This window comes from Lampetra fluviatilis, chromosome 41 (assembly GCF_964198595.1).
Source record: "Lampetra fluviatilis chromosome 41, kcLamFluv1.1, whole genome shotgun sequence".
In the NCBI taxonomy this organism is placed as follows: Eukaryota; Metazoa; Chordata; class Hyperoartia; order Petromyzontiformes; family Petromyzontidae; genus Lampetra; species Lampetra fluviatilis.
This window is the reverse complement of record NC_136315.1, coordinates 620,500-638,914: the sequence shown is the minus strand read 5'-3', so window position 1 is coordinate 638,914 and position 18,415 is coordinate 620,500.

The window sequence follows — 18,415 nt, the reverse complement described above, 5'->3', positions numbered from 1 at the left end:
AGGTGCACGCTTGGAACGGCACTGAGAGACCGCCGTCAGAGGAGCACGTGGGTCAGAGAGAACACGCGCAGACCGGGGACAAGCGAAATCAAATGTGCTTGTGTGGAACGCGTCGCCAGAAGGGATGACACGGCCGATGGTCAACCCTGGGAGGGGTACACGCTGCTGAGTCAGGCTGCCGCAGAGATGGAGCGACGAAGTGAGGTGCTGAGCAGCTGCGAGATGGATTGTGACGTCTAAAACGTGCTGTGCACGCGTGCCATTACGCGTCGTTGTGCTCATGCACGTGTCAATGGACACCCCCCCCCCTTGCGAATGAGATGGGTTCATCTCGAGGGGGACGTTCCAGGTGAAACATTTGAATTAAAATCAGGTGGTGGTAGTAGCAGCAATAGTCACGTGAGCAAAAAATAATTACCAGCAGCAATAAGTCTCAATCGTCATCATCATCATCCGCAGCAGCAACATCATCAATCCAAGTGAAACGTTGAACACGTTAAAACAACAACAACAAGAAGTGGCATCCATGCAGCAGTGGATTGCTCATAACGATGACGACGACGACGATGATTCGGTCCATCAGTGTGCACACATCCGGAGACCAGAGAGAGCCCAGAGTGCAAACCACGCGCGGCCGCCACTCGGAACGTGATCCGAGCGCTCCCGCTGGGCAAACCCTCAGGTAGCGTCGCACCTCGCGGACCGCAAGGAGATTAGCATAAGGTGATAATTGTCCAATTAAATGGTAATTAATCTCTCATTTGGGGGCTTGAGGAGCGAGCCGCGGGGGGAGGCTGCGTGCTGCAGATAACGGCCGTGCGGCCTCACACTGGGTGCTCTGCGGGTGGCACACACCCACCGCTCGCCACCACCTCGGCCACATCCACTGGCCACCTATCCCAGCTTCTCCGCGGATTAAGTGGTGGGGGGGTGGGGGGCACTCCACTCAGCCCCGCATGCTAATGGCGAAAATCCAGGATTGCCAGGGCTCTTGGAGAGGAGGGGTTGCATGGAAGATGCCTCAGGGCGGCGGGGGGGGGGGGGAATCTGAGACGTGAAGCCTCCCCGATGCGACGGAATGAGCGGGAAGCAGCAGCAGCAGCAGTGGGCTTTGCTGCACCGCCCTCTGCTGCGTCGCATCAGCCGACAGCACCTGATTGTTGTGGTTTTTGTTTTCTTCTATTTAATGACTGGTGGGTCCACCCATGCGCCGCGGCATGCCAGGCCCGAGCGTGCTTCTCGGCTGTCGTGAGATCGGACGCGATTCGCCGGGCGAGCACGTGGCCGCCAATGTGCGTTGGTGGTGTGCGGCGCAGGTTGCAGCGTGTGTGGCACAAAGCAAGCAATGGGATTAACCACCCACAAGGCTGCCCCCTCCCCTCGCTGCCCCCGCCCAATGGTAAATCACTCGCGACTATACAAACAGGGAAACTGCAGCCGTGACGATTATTAGATTAATTCGACTCATGAAACAAAAATTCGAATCAACGACTTTTTTTCTGGTCCATTACTCAGCCACCCGGGCCACGTGTAACACGAAGGCGGGAAACCCCCTGCAGGCCACACCCACGCGACGCAGCTGCTGATGATGGCGATGACTTCATGAAGTCCCATTACCTCCCCGTCCAGCGGCACACGTGGGAAGAGAGCGGAGATGTTATCCCCTCCTCCACCCCCCCCCCACACCTCGCCAAACTATTTGAGCCGAGCGATCCAACGGATAATTAGTAGAGTCATCGATTGCTTAAGGAATCGGAGATCGCAGCTCAAGTACAAACGCGTCACTTTGTTTCATTTCCTCCTTCTTTAGACAGGTTTAAGCTGTGGGCACGAAGTCGAATGTCGCGGTGGCTAGGAGATGTTAACTACCTCGCGTGGGATACAGGAGGTCGTGGGTTCGATCCCGACCCTTGGTCGCGTGGCTGTTTCTCCGGGTCCTCCGGTTTTTATTCTTCCCCCTCCACATTTCCAATCAACGTGCGTTCAGAGCATTTGGCTGTTCTACATTTCCAAGTGACGAGCCACTTCATTGGGCCATCAGTTGTGGCCAGGTCGCTTCTGAAAAAGAGCAAGATGGCTCAGTGGGCCTTACCTGGTAATACAAAATTGTTTAAACAGAAAGCAGTGATCATGATCATCACACGTGCCACTGCTACTTTGCTCAGATTCCATTAAGTTCCAGTTACACCACAGCCGCATCTGCTTCATAGCCTCAGGCTATGAAGCAAAATAAGAGTCGTTTAAATAGCATTCGGTAAAAAAAATTACCGTCAATATATCAACAGTCGCAATGCACGTGGTGAAGACGAGATGGCGGTTCTTCATAAAAACGACGTCCACGCACAATCACGAGAGTCGCACGCGGCTCCTGAGCCGCAGGTTGCCGAGCCCCCTGGCCTCGGGCACTTTGTGATTGTCTTCGTGGTGTGAATGTCTTCGTGGTGTGGCTGTCTTCGTTGTGTGGCTGTCTTCGTTTTGTGATTCGGAGAGGCCACGGCACGAGGAAGGGGCGATGGCCGCTGGTCGAGGCGAACGACGGAGTTGGCAGCCGACGGAGAGGAGACGTCCGCCGTGGAGATGGAGCGACTCCGCCAGCTCGTCGTGTGCGCGTGCTCGCTGCAGTCGGGGCATCGCTGGAGCGTGGGAGATGGCGAGGGCTTGGGTGGGCATCAGTTTTTATACCGGAGGAATCCGACGATATATGAAGCTCCTTTTCGCACATGTCCAGCTGATAGTGGGTTGATCACAGCTGATGACGATGAACCAAATAAGTTGGAGCAGCGGTGCAGTAGTTAGCGCACAGCGCTCTGCACCCAGCGACCTGAGATCGATTGTCGGCCACGGTTAACATCAGTGGCGAGTGATTTCTGAGCCAGTCCTGGGCTCCTCCTCCCACCCCCTAACCCGCCATGACCAGCATGGTGAAGTATGGTAACAACAACAAAGCACACCGAGCAAGGAGGACTTCATCGAGCAGTGGATTAATAAAGAGATGTAAATACCCTTTTAAAGTATGTACCAAAACTTTGTAAAGTCGCAATTATAGACTCCGTGATATCGTTCGCAGCAGTTGGCCTTTGTGGCCCCTTGCTTTAGGCTAAATCCCAGACTTAAATATTACCCAAAGCTCATTGTTAAACATTCATTAGTCCTGTTGTAACCACGGCGACCCCTGTCTCCCCCTTTGCAAAGAGAGATAATGCATCTCAATGGTTTTCTCACCTGCTTAAATAATGGAGTATTGAATTGCAACGTGGGATTTGTACTCCCAAACAATAGGTGACTCTTTTGTTGTTGTTGTTGTTGTTGCCACTGTTGTTTGTGTGGGAACAATTCCTGGGCCCAGAGATACGGGATGCAGAGGGCAGCAAAGGAGCAGCCCTGCAATTGATTTCTCGTGCCACTTGCTGGCAGAAGAACCTACACTACAGAGGGGGCTCTTAGAGGGCGTTTGTCCCGCTCTTCCACGCCGCCAAATGTCTTTACCGCTAAAACTGTCGTTTCGGCTGACTCGTGATAGGATGTTAAGATATAAACACGACAACGCCACGCACGCTCCCCCTATACAGGAATGTGATGCGACCCACCATCTAAAACGTTGCATTTGTAGACCCGTCCACCTCCCAGCACGCGTCTATGCCGCGAGTCTCACTCACCGAGTGGCCCGGACTGCAGTGTCGTCATACGAGTCCACGGCATTGCGAAATCAAACACCGGAGTCACGTGCCAGCAGAAATAACAAATACACAATCCACGTTTTCTCACCAAATGTATCTGCAGCGTAGTCTTGTCGATATATATTTGTTGTACAACCCTCTAATGTAATCCCACGCAATAGACATATTAATCTGTTGTGTTGATACTGTCACCCGTCAATACATTGTTGGCTTTGCGACATGCATCTAACAGCGCGTGGTTGAAAACATGGTTTTGTCAACAACAACAACAACAACATCATCACTTATCGATTCGATAAGCGCGATAAGTGGCTGAAGGATATTGTTTCCAAACGCTTACAATTCCGGTGGTACGGTGGGCACGATACGCACGGCACATCAAAGCGAACAGACGATGGACATCGCGCTCGGCGAAGGGGACACAACAGCGTGCGTCGTCGCATTTAAAAGACGGCGATTGTGTTACTCACTGTACATGAAACACAAAACATATATTATTTTTTATCATAGCTCTGACAGTTTGCGAGCTCAAGCCTTGCCATTATTGCTCAAACCTTAAACAACGAGGGTGACTCGGTGGAAAATATTCAGAAATATCATCTTGATTTGAAGCTTTCGTGACTGCAGGAATCCATACTCTTTCGTTCTTTCGGTAAAGTCACGTGGGTAGAAAATAAAATAAAATACCGACCTTACCCAAAGAGCCAAAGATTATTCAGAAGTCGCAGTTTACGAAGCTATTCGCTCGGGCGTGATGGGTGGCGCTGCTGTCTGTGTCACATCGCTGCGCGATCGACAGTTTTGTTTCAAATCTCGACTGAAACTTCACGTGCTTAGTTTGTTGTCCTTCCCCCGCACCTCCGATCAGCGCGGTTGGTTACGTACGGTGCGAAAGAAGTTCAACATGCATGCAGAAAAAGCTTCATAGCTCATCGGATTCCACCAGTCTAGATACAGATTGCGATTTATGCTGCGCATAAATGCTGCGCATAAATCGCAAGTTCACGTGAAACGGACCATGGATATTTAAACGAACAGGTGAATACAAATGTTGACCAGCTCTCGTGCGGATGATTGATTTAAACAAATATTTGGTGAAATTTAAGTTCCATTTTTTTTGTTGATCAAATATGATAATATGAGTAGAAATAACGTTGCTAAAGCTTTAGTTTTAAATGTAGTGTCGTCGTTCGTGCAAATTGGATCTTACAATCGCGAAGGAGCAACAGACGATCTGGAAGGTAGCAGCCAAGGTAGTGGTGAATCAGCACGAGCAACAATTGCCCGTGCTCTGCGGTCCACTCTATATTAAGACGTTTTCAGCAAATGTATGAGGGTGTATACATGTGGGTGGTGGAAACCCGGAGCACCCGGAGACACCCCACGCCTGCGAGGGAGCAGCACTCGATCCCATGAAGGGGGGGCCGACGATATTGGTCTGCACTTCGTTGTACCACAATATCCTGGTAAGCCAGGGCATGGAACCTTCTCGACGCCCAGGATAAAAGTTGTTTTGCTAACTCACGAATTCACTTTGCATTGTTTCTTTATGCTGGTACCAGTGGCATGCGGCAAATCCGAGTTTGCAATTCGTGACAATTCAGTACATGTATAGAATGCTCAATATCGACAACGGGCGTACCCACGGGGGACAGATAAACATTCACAATGTTACTCGTGTTCAAATTATCACCGCGGTATTCATATTAACAACGTACAGTATATATATAGCCAACGAAGGGCTTCACTGTGCCTTCGAACCGTTTTCAGGATTTAAAAACCCGAAAGCGTTTGGACTATTCCTCCGCTATGAACGGGCACGTGTGGAGACTACCGTGGCTGGAGAAACCCCATGCGTACGACAGGAGACGACCCCTCTGCACCGCAGCCACAGTCAAGGGCTCTCGCCGAGCACACGACAGAAACTCTTTGGTTCTGTCGATAGTCACGTAGGTAAAAAAGAAAATAGAATAAATGAAAACAACTAAATTAAATCACGACAAGCGTCCGTCATCAGGTGAGAATGCTTTCCCACCTGATGACGGACGCTTGTGTTGCGCCCGAAACGTCGTTTTCATGTATTACATTTTATTGTTTTACCCACGCGACAGATACTCTTGTAAATGGATGGATCACCGTCGCGCGCCAGCGCCCTGCCAGGAGGCAGCGGTCACGGCATGGCGGGTCATGGGGTCTGGTGGAAGCCTCCTCGACTCCCCCCCTCCCCCCGCGATGCCTGACACCTGTGGGAAAAGAGCTTCATAGCTCATCGGATTATTCCAGTCCTAAATAAACATTCTGATTAGCTGCACGTCCTGCACATTGTGATGTGGCTTTGTTTGTTCACCCACCCACCTACCCCCCCCATCTAGAGTTTTAAGCCCCCGGACAAATGTGGAGTTTGCCCCCCTCCCACTCGCCTCCTCCCCTAAATCCGGCCCTGACGCCACCAGACACAGCAGCGCATTGTTCCCTCTGACCCCGCGTGCGCCAATTAAGCGCGCGTCTCGCGGTGGCTTCTACCGCGCACACTGAGCCGACACCACCGTGCACACTCACCCGACACGTACACCCCCAGCCGCCGCCTGCCCCCCCCCCCCCCACCGAGCCCCAGTCGCCAGACTCCACTGAGGTCACGTTGCCCCCTCTGTAAAGTCTACGCCAGGCTGCAAAGAACAACAACAAACAACTACAAATATATATGAGAACAAAAATGAAAACTTAAAAAATCAAACGCAAACTGGCGATGCCCCGCAACGAGCAGCGCGAAGCCCTGGTCGCCACATTAAACCCGTCTGCGTGCGCTGCTTCTCAATTACAGCAATCGTTGCTCGACTCGAACAGCGTCTCGTCGGATCAACGCTTACGGGTTTAGTAACAAATGCTACGGGGGTCGAGCCCTGGCGCAGTGGTTTGGCGCTTACTGTCACGAACTCAGCAACCCCGGGATTGATTCCTGGCCACGGTTGGCATCAGTGGTGAGTGACAGCTGAACCCGCTACCGGCCTCTCCCCCTTAAGCCTGCCCTGGCCCTTTAAAAACAACCAGCAATGACCTGCACGGCAAAGTATAAAGGTACTTTCAAGTATAAAGGTACGAAAACATTTATTTTTATTTTGAGTTGTAGAGCTCTTTTTCAGAAGCGACCTGGCCACAAATGGTAGCTCAGCAGAGTGGCGTATATCACGCAGACATTTACAGCGGCCAAATACTCCAAATACTCCAAACGCACGTTTCTAAAAATGTGGAGGGGAAAACCGAGAATAATCCACGCGACCACTGGGAGAGAGACACGCAAACTCAAAATATACAGCAGCAGCAGGCGTCAGAGTCGGGATCGAACCCACGACCTCCTGCGCACCAGGCGAGGTAGTTGACATCTCGCCACCGTGGCGCCCTGATCAGCCGAAGTTTGGTGAAGCGACCCCCATTACCGACACGGTGTGGGAAGTCCTTCAGGGATGGTTCGACAAAAATGATGTATATGCAGGGGTTGTAATGATGTGCAATGTGGTATTTTAAATACCGTTTATGGATTTATGACCTTCATTGTGAGCTTTAAATGTTGCGTTTGCCTTTTAAAGAGTGCACTTGCAGAGAAAAAAACATTCTTGGCGTAGAATGTTTAAAAAAAAGATGGAAAAGCTTTCATTCAGCACTGCGAAATAATTGCACCGTTTGAAGTAACCCTTGATATGCAATACACTGGCACAAAACAATATGCACTATAATATATGATATACATATACAATACGACGTATAATACAATAAACAATACACGGGCACACGTGCCATGCTTACAGTGGATCCTGCCCAACATTTGTATAGACGGACACCGGGAATATATCTCACCTCCACGCGTTAATACATACAACATTGAAGCGATTCATCTTCTTGGTGCTTTCGGTAAAGTCACGTAGAAGGGAAATAATAAAATAATAAAAATAAAACATAATACAATAAATAATAATAAATAACATAAATAAATAACTTGAAGCAATGTGTATATTCACGATCAGTTCGCAAAATACACATTACATTTTTTTGATTGGGTCTCAAACAATTGTTTTGCGCGTTTTTATTCATATAGAGCCCCCCTCCTCATTCTCCTCCTCCTCCCACATTCTTAATAATTTCCCCTTTTGAAAGCCATGTTTTGACTCATCATCCATTCTCAGAGCCCTCTAAAGCATCAAGGTCTGGCCCATTAGGCCTTTATTCCAGACCTTTCGCTTCCCCACGACTTTGCCGTGCGCCTGTCTTCTTGAGTGCGTTTCGGTACAGGACGTGCGCACACACGCCGCCCAAAGACAAAGATCCCCAGTGGAGCCTGTAGGACGGACTGTTGGGGGCAAAGTGCTGTTCGCGAGCGCCCTGTGTAGGCAGGGACGGCACACGAGGGGGTGGGGGCCAGCACCACGCCCGACCGCCTTTGTTCACCCTAATGGCGATGTTTTTACGCACCGCGCTTGGAACTCATTTGAGGCTGCGTCGACCTAGGGGAGGCCCATGGCCGCTTCAGATAATCGTCACTGATGGTGGCCATTAACAGGAATCGATCCCGGGTCGCCGGGTTCGTATTGCAGCCGCTAACCACTGCGCCACCGCTCCCCATATGGAGCTGCACACGCGCGCGCACGTGGCCAGCCAGACTCACGTTTAGACGAAACGGCCATAATGAGGAACGTAGTCGCAATGCATCGAGATGCATATAATGTATCCACGTCATGTTGTACGTGCATCGCCCGAGGTGTTCTTGATATTGAAGAAGATTGCTTTTTACGTTAGCCGTGAGCGGGAATCGAACTCGGTTCCGCCGGGATCGTAGCGCTGTGTGCTCACCGCTGCACAACCGCTCCCTAAAAATAAAATACAAAGATCCCCCGTATAGCCTGCACAGGCTGTCAGCGAGCACCTATGAAGACCAGCACGGCACACGAGGGGGTGGGTGACCAGCACCACGCCCGGCCGCCTTTGTCTCCCTAGTGGCGATGTTTACACACCAACACCAGGTACTCATTTGAGGCTGAGTCGACCTTGGGGAGGCCCAGAACCGGTTCAGATAATCGTCACCGGTGTTGGCCATGAAGCGGGAATGGAACCCGGGTTGTCGGGTTCGTAGCGCAGCGCGCTAACCGCTACACCACCGCTCCCCCCCCACACACACACGCACGCGCACACACGCACGCGCCCGTCAGCACGCGCCCGTCAGCACGCACGCACCGTGCTCCGTTGTGTGAGGCTGAAGGTCACGAGCTGAAGTGTACCTTTTCAGCCCGAGCCCTTTCAATTGGCCTCGATTTGGCCTTGGCGCTTTGCTTTGGAGAGGAGGGGGGGGCGGTTACAACGGTAGAACGTGGAAGGACAGAACAACAAGACAGAAAACACCACCCCCCACCCTCCACCCCCCCTCGCCCAAAAACACACGGGGGGGGGGGGGTGCGGGGGGAGGGGCGGCCTTAGTTCGTCTGGAGCTCCCGTTTAGACTTTGGTGGAGGCTATTCTGGTTAACCATTCCCAACCTGTGGGTCTCAACCCACGAGGCAGTCAGTCGGTGTCTCCGCTGTCTTTGCGGTGGCTTCTGTTGGGGGGGGGGGGAGTTGGTGGCGCGTAGGCTGCGGAGTGGATACCGTGCAGCAGAAGGAAATGTTGAATGTGCGAGCGGTGAACGTCAGAGCACCACGTAGCGGTGCTAACAGAGAAAGGCACACGATGGCACACGACGTGAAACGCATGCGTTACGCGCGTGGTGGCGGCTAGAGGTGTGGACACGTGATATCTGTGTGTGTGTGTGTGTGGCGTGTGGCCCTAGTAACCTCGATTGTATTTTGGGGGGGACGTGGGAGGATAGAGGGAGAGCACAGACGAGAGGTCTTGCTTCGCGGAGCTGCCATGCCAGAGAGATCGAGAACCGCCAATCTACTCTGACCATGGCTTCTGTCTCGGTTAGCACACTGCTCGACAGATGTGAATATGTTGCTCATCGTCTGTTCAACATTGGTATGTTTGACCAATACCAGTTACATGTTTTGTGTGTGTTTTATATTTGCTACGGGAGGAACCCAAAGAACCCGGAGAAACCCCACGCAGAACAGGAGGAAACAGACAAACCCCACACACTATGGGAACCTCATTTGCCAGTAAAAATTTGATAATTGGTTCTTTATCTTCATATTCTCAGGTTTTTTCGGTAAAGTCACGTAGGTAAAACATTAAAAGTAATGAAAGTAAAATAAAACAAAACAAAAATAAAAATAAAATTCACGACGTTTCGGAGGCAACACAAGTCTCCGTCATCAGGTGGGACCGTCACAGCCAGATTAGCTGCATCAAGTGAAGCAATGATTCAAGATGTAATCCCTTATAAGCAAGTTGAAGGGGGGAGGAGAGGGGGGGGGAGTTCATCAGAATGTGGTAGCCAATGAATGGAACGTATCGGGAGGGAGGGGGGTGGGAGGGGGAGGGAGCCAACAAAACATTTGGCGACGGCTTGGACGCGGCTGCTGCGCACGCCAACACAATGGGCAGAAAGGGGGGAGGGGAGGTCTGATACACATGATAGAACAAAGGAACGAAAATGCCCATGTTTATACCAATGCAGGCTGAAAAATGAAGAGAGTACTGTTAAAAATAACTGGGGATGTTAACACTCGGTGAAGTAAATTAAAATAGTGCCTGTCAGATAAGATGGTCCAAAAAGTGTAATTAAGTCTTTTTTGCGTGGTTAATAACATCTTTCCAGTGATTACTGAGTTTGTACCCATCATCACGGTTGAAATTATGTCTGTGTTTGTATATTTGTATGGCTTCGTGTACAAACCTTTGATGGTAGCCAGGAGGCTTGCAGAGAACCTTGGTCTCGGAAAAGACAATTTCATGAGAGCCCGCCGAGTTGTAGCAATGATCGGCAACGGCCGAAGAATCAGTTCTGCCGTGTTTCAGATCTGACTTGTGCTCGCGGACACGATCAGCAACATGACGTTTTGTTTCTCCAATGTAGCAATCACCACAAATGCAACTCAATTTGTAGACTCCAGGATACTGTAAGTCAGGAACGACATCCTTCACAGATGGAATCAGATCACGGATTTTATGCACTGTGCTGAATCGGACTTGGATCTTATGTTTGTTTAGAATTTTGGAGATCTTTTTGGTCACGCCTGCTATGTATGGTAACGTGATAGTTTTGGTCGGAGTTTCATGTGGTTGTTTCTGTGTGGTGGGAGAGACAGCTTGGCGGATAGTACGGTCAGAGTATCCGTTCATCCTGAGGGCCCGATGTACATGTCTTAATTCACCGGCCAGGTGATGTTGGTCAGAAATGCCATGGGCTCTGTGGTATAGCGTTTTGATGAGAGAATTTTTTTGAGATGGGTGGTGGTGGGAATCCGGTTTCAAGTAGGAATCTGTGTGGGTGGCTTTCCTGTAGACAGAATGTCCCAAGGATCCGTCAGGCCTCCTCTCAAACAGAATATCCAAGAATGGTAGTTTACCGTCTTTCTCCACTTCCATGGTGAATCTGATGGATGGGTGTCTAGAATTGATGTGGTCCAAGAAGTTGTTCAATGCTGGGAGGCCATGTGGCCAGATGACGAAAGTGTCATCCACATACCTCTTCCACAGGGAAGGACGCAGGGTGGATGTCTGGATGGCGTCTGATTAAAACTTTTCCATGAACATGTTGGCTATAACTGGTGACAAGGGGGAGCCCATAGGGGTACCCTCATTCTGTTTGTAGAAGGTGCCATTCCAGGTAAAATAGGTGTTGGTGAGGCAATGCCTAACCAGCGCAGGTGCATCAGAATTCAATCCATGTTGGACTAAGTCCTCAATTATTGTTAGGGTGTCCGGTACTGGGACTTCTTTAACACGTGGTGGGGCTTTAACACGTGGTGGGGCTTTAACACGTGGTGGGGCTTTAACACGTGGTGGGGCTTTAACACGTGGTAGGGCTTTAACACGTGGTGGGGCTTTAACACGTGGTAGGGCTTTAACACGTGGTGGGGCTTTAACACGTGGTGGGGCTTTAACACGTGGTGGGGCTTTAACACGTGGTGGGGCTTTAACACGTGGTGGGGCTTTAACACGTGGTGAGGCTTTAAAACGTGGTAGGGCTTGAACACGTGGTGAGGCTTTAACACGTGGTGGGGCTTTAACACGTGGTGAGGCTTTAACACGTGGTGGGGCTTGAACACGTGGTGGGGCTTTAACACGTGGTGGGGCTTTAACACGTGGTGGGGCTTGAACACGTGGTGGGGCTTTAACACGTGGTGGGGCTTTAACACGTGGTGGGGCTTGAACACGTGGTGGGGCTTTAACACGTGGTGGGGCTTTAACACGTGGTATGGCTTTAACACGTGGTGGGGCTTTAACACGTGGTGGGGCTTTAACACGTGGTGAGGCTTTAAAACGTGGTAGGGCTTGAACACGTGGTGAGGCTTTAACACGTGGTGGGGCTTTAACACGTGGTGGGGCTTGAACACGTGGTGGGGCTTTAACACGTGGTGGGGCTTGAACACGTGGTGGGGCTTGAACACGTGGTGGGGCTTTAACACGTGGTATGGCTTTAACACGTGGTGGGGCTTTCGCGACCAATATCTATAATACAGGGTATTTTTTTTGTTAGATCGCGTAAATATATAAATGTGTCGTTAAACCCGCCACCACCCGACACAGCCAATTAGTGAGGGGTTTGTCACGTAAACAGATACATGCCAATTCGTCACTAGTACAGCACACCGGTGTGTTGGAGAGCCAACAGGTGGACTTCTCCACAAATCTGGCTGTCGCCTGATGAAGCTAGTCGTACTCGGATTGTAAATGTTGTGGTTTGCCTCTCCAACACACCGGTGTGCTGTACTAGTGACACATTGGCACGTTCTGTTTACGTGACAACCCTTACTAGTTGGCTGTGTCGGGTGGTGGCGGGTTTTAACGACACATTTATATATGTACGCGATCTAACCCAAAATAACCCGTCTCACAAACCCCACACAGAATGGTGTCTGGAGTCGGGAATCGAACATAGTTCCTCCTTACAATAATAATAATAGGGGTTTCCCCTTTTTTCTGGCAACAAAACTGAAACCTTTTTACAAGGAATCATGTCTGCATTAACCACGATACTTGTGGTCAAAATGTAAACAAAAACACACTGATAATATATGCATTGTCCTTGAAACGAATTGGTCCACACCAGAGACGGCTTTCTTTTGAGCCTCGTCTCAATTGGTGCTCGACAAGAGGACGCCAACAGGCGTACAGCTCAAAGACAATGCACTATCAAAGTAATGAGGGCTCAGGGTAATCATTCGCATCATTAGACCTCCTTTGCGAGTACCATCATTGTTGTCGTCATCATCAGCCGTGACTTATCCACTGCTGGACTAAGGCCTACCAAATGCCGTCGCCATCTCTCGAAGCCTAGCGACGATTCGTTTGCCTCTCCTCGCCCCGCGACGTCGCGGGTGTCTCTCCATGTCAGCTGGAGACACCCTCCACTCTCACCAACCTGTTCCCTCGTCCTGCGTCGTCTAACGCGTCATCATACATCTCAATCACCGGCCGTCATCGCTACCTTCTGTGTGGCTGGCAGTGATTTGGGAACCTCGGGCAGGAATAGTTTTCAGTTTTGCAAACGTCCAATTATCTTCCTTCTCTCGTACGGCTGCTCATGCAGATGCAGAGCAACGGCGACAATTTCCCGTCCAAGGGGACATCAGCAGCAGCGGAGTGTATCGCTGCGATTGTCTCCTTCGCATTTGTGGATGGGACATCGCGTCGTGATACGCTTATATATGGCCTGTTCTGGAACTCCAAGTGAGATTACAGAAGAGATATATTGACGAGAGACAAAGAGATAGGATATTAAGCGAGATGATACAGGTTAGATGCAGTGGACTGAAAGATGTAGACAGAGATGGAGTCATGATAAAGGGAAAAATGGACAAGATGGAGACGGGAGAGACGCATTCGGTATTTTATTTTGACTTCAGTTCCCACCCATTCGGATCTAGGAAGCCTCAATCCCTGTCCACGGTGCAAAGGGGCAGAGCGTGTGGACTCCAAGTGGCTTGTTTGTGACATCTGTGGAAACGAGCTTCGTAGCTCATCGGATTCCTCCAGGATAAGTAAATATTCCGATTCTGGTTCGAGATCTTCGTAATGCTGAAGTCTGTTCACGAAGGGATATGTTCCACCATCCCGTGGGACATTGCGATACCGACAAAGTCTTCAGTTCATCAAGAGAGCAATCGTAAATCACGACTGAAGCTCGGACTCCCTCTCAGAGGTGGAATTGAAACACAAATAGAAGGCCATTAAAACAAAGACAAAGACTCCCCCGTATAGCCTCAACGGACTGTTGGGGCAAGTGCCGTTAGCGAGCACCTATACGGGCCGGCACAGCACACGAGGGGGTGGGTGGCGAGCACCACCCCCGGCCACCTTTGTCTCCCTAATAGCGATGTTTACATATCGCCACGTACTCATTTGAGACTGAGTCGACCTAGGGGAGGTCCAGGTACCAGGTTCAAATAATCGTCACTGGTGCTGGCCGTGAGCGGGAATCGAACTCGGGTCGCCGGGTTCGTAGCGCAGCGCGCTAACCGCTGCACCACCGCTCCCCACTCGCACGCACACGCGCGTTAAGTTCACGACAGCACAACACGATGCAACGGTTCTCCGATACGTTTTCGGGTCGTATCGTGTGATGTCTGGCACGTTGTCCGACGTTTCGCTGCACGTGCTGGCGGCTATCTTCAGAACCTTGAACGGAGCACCTCACGTTTCTCAATTATCTCGCGTAGCCGGCTGCCGCTGCTGCTGCTGCCCAATGTTGTTCATTTGCTCCTCTCGGTCTGGAAAGTTTTGGATGTCGTGTGTGCGTGTGTGTGCGTGTGTGCGTGTGTGTGCGTGCGCGTGTGTGTGCGTGCGCGTGTGTGCGTGTTTAGTGTAGCGGTTAGCGCTACGCTGCGCTACGAACCTGGCGACCCAGATTCGATTCCCGCTCACGGCCAACACCAGTGACGATTATCTGAATTGGTCCTGGGCCTCCCTTATGTCGACTCAGCCTCAAATGAGTACCCGGTGCGATGTGTAAACATCGCCACTAGGGAGATAAAGGCCGCCGGACGTGGTGCTTGTGACCCACCCCCTCGTGTGCCGTGCCGGCCTTCGTAGGTGCTCGCTCACAGCACTTGCCCAAACAGTCTGTTGAGGCTACACGGGGGATCTTTGTGCGCAGAATATGACCTCCTGCCAGCGGGCGTTCGACACTTAACGTGGCCTCAACGTGCACCTAGCCTGGTACAGGCGCCGTGGTGACGTCACCGCCACTTAGTGGCGAATGGCGTTTGTTGTTGTTGCATAATATCACGAAAAATCACGCTTCTGCAAAATTATATTCTCGCCTTTTTATTAATACACAATACAACAAACACGTAACATTCTTTCACTTGAAATGTGTGCATCAGTTTCTCTGTATAACCGACTGTTGACAATAAAAGGATGCCACGAAGGCTAAAGTTCGCACCGTCCTATAAAGGCGAAATATCCGCACAATTTTTTTTATAGAATCCGCAAATCTCGTTTCGTGTGAGCGATTCTGCGTTGGACCTGCAAACAATGACATGTAAACGCACTGCAGCGTTTATGCCGCATATCTGCACCACAAAGACACAACCCACCCTCTCCACACACAAAGACAAAGATCCCTCGTATAGCCTCACCAAACTGTTGGGGCAAGTGCTGTTAGCGAGCAGCACATATGAAGGACGGAACGGCACACGAGGGGGTGGGTTGCCACCACAACGCCCGGCCGCCTTTGTCTCCCTCGTGGCGATGTTTACGCAACGCACCAGGTAACTCATTCGAGGCTGAGTTGACCGCTTCAGATGGTCGTCACCGGTGTTGGCCGTGAGCGGGAATCGAACTCGGGTCGCGGGGTTCGCAGCGCAGCGCGCTAACCGCTGCACCACCGCTCCCCAACGCGTCTCGTGCTGCTCGGGGACGCGAAGCTGGACTTGCCCGGCTCTTTGAGCCACGCGAAGTGAGGGCGGCGATTTGTTTGCGTTGAACTTCTTTCGCACTGTACATAGCCAACCGTGCTAATCTGAAGCATGTAATACATCACACCAAATGCAGAGGTTTGCCACTATTACAATTTGTCATCCCGCAGCCAGCCGTGTAAGTGGTACACACTGACGTGGGTAAAGTAAATAAGCTTCTGTGAAATCGTCAGCCGTGGTCTATCCACTGCTGGGTGAGGCCGTCACCAACTCGCACGATGTGTGGGGGGGGGGGTGTGGGGGGGGTGTGGGGGGGTGTCGGGTGTGTGTGTGTGCGGGGGGGGTATTGTGGGGGGGTGTGTGTGGGAGTGTGGGGGGGTGTGGGGTGTGTGTGGGGGGTGGTGTTCTCTCGCCTCCGGCTCTCTCTCTCTCTCTGTCGTTCGACTCGACTCCCGGCCACACGCCGTCGGCCCGACTCGGGGCGCGTCTTCTCCCCAACCCCCCGCACTGGCAGTCACCGCGACGTGTCTCGCGGGCTGTCATCTCTCTCGACGCCACGTGTTCTCGTCGTTCTACCTCTCGGTGTCAGTCCACGTTGTTTCGGGGTTGGAAGGCGTGAATACATAAATGTGTCGTTCCCCCGCCACCGTCCGACACAGCCAACCAGCAAGGGCTGTGATGTAAACAAAACGCGCCAATGAGTTACGACTTGAGCCCACCGGCGTGTTGGAGAGGAATCCACAACATTTACAATCTGAGTACTGTGACGTGTCCAGCATCATCAGACGATTTTGCCTGAATCGCGTTCCCCCGTTCACCTTGTTAACGATCTTAAAAGGCCACAGTTTTTGTTGAAAAAACAAATAAACGATACAACACGAAAGGTCATCGATTGTAATATATTTCCTTTCTGTAATTTCACCGCCGCTACGGTTAGATTTACTCCAATGACCATTATCAATGAGTGGGTGGCTGCCGACACATTTACCTGTCACGACGTCTGGCTGCTGTTGTTGTTGTTGAATTTTAAAGTTACTGTCCACAGTTTGCCAATGATAAAACATTCTTCTAGAATCCCCAGCGAAACGTGACATTGAAGCAGTCCAACATTGGGTTCACGTGGACGGCCATCTGTGGACATGCTTCAGATGGCCCGTGAGGCCCCACGGTCCCCTTGTGAAGACGTCATCCCGAGACGTCGGTAGCACGGAGGGCATTCTCAAAGTGTCCCCCCTTGGTGTTGCCGTCAGTGGCTGCATCGCGTCGTCAAAAAAAAAAGCCATGAGCTCCAAGTAATTATTCTCATCATCATCATCCTCGTCAGCAGCAGCAGCAGCCATAATCATCTAGTGCTGGATGAAGGGCTCTGACAGACGTCGACCATCTGTCAAGGGTCCTGCGATGGTGACGAATCGTCTAGCACAGGAGCAGGCAACCAAAATAACACACACAGACACACACACACAGACACACACACACAGACACACACAGACACACACACACAGACACACACACATAGACACACAGACACACAGACACACACACAGACACACACAGACACACACACAGACACACACACAGACACACACACACAGACACACACACAGACACACACACACAGACACATACACACAGACACACAGACACACAGACACACACATACACAACACACACAGACACACACACAGACACACACACAGACACACACACACAGACACACACAGACACACACACAGACACACACAAACAGACACACACACAGACACACACACAGACACACACACACATACACAAGACACACAGACACACACACAGACACACACAGACACACACACAGACACACAGATACACACATACACAACACACAAGAGACACACAAGAGACACACACACAGACACACACACAGACACACAGACACACACACAGACACACACACAGACACACACAGACACACACACACAGACATCACGTCACGAAGCAGTCCGCAAAGAGCCGCATGCGGCTCCAAGCCGCGGGTCTAGCAGCTGCGTACGAGCCAATTTCATCGCTCCGTCTCCACGGTGGTCGTGTCCTTTATTCCGGGTGTGTGCCCCCCCCCACCTCTCCCTCCTTGGGCTGCCGATCCATCGTTAGTCTCAACCACCGCGTTCTCCCCGAGACAACGTTCTCTCTTCTTAGCGGTCAACGCGATGCACACAGCCAGAGCAGTGGGTTCTATTTAGCACAGAGCCTGTTCCCGGCCAATATTCTGATGATCGATTTCGGGTCAGAATTTGTGGGGTCAAAAAATGTTGAGGGTCAGATATGATCCACAACAAAATCTATCAGGAACCACTGCAAATATTGCCCGATGAAACGTGTTCCAAAAACGCGTCTAGCTATGGTACTTCGCATACTTTTCAAGCCTTTGTTTACGTTCCTTGATCTGTACATCACGAGAGGGCTGGGCGGGCGGGTGGTAACACGTCGCGTTGATTGAACTTGAACGCGCCGTTTACAACAAAACAACAACACAACAACAAGAACACCAACAAATCCGTCGCCCTGAATCGCGCGCGCAAGTCGACCATCAGGACGCCGAGGTGCTCCGCGCGCGCGACTTCCACGCGAATTGGTCGGCACGATATGCATTTGGACGAAGGGGGCGAGGTGGAAAAACCACGAGGATCGGCCAGGGAGCGGGTAGGAGCGGAAGAAGCGTCCCCGTGACCGTGAGATGAAAGCGCTGCC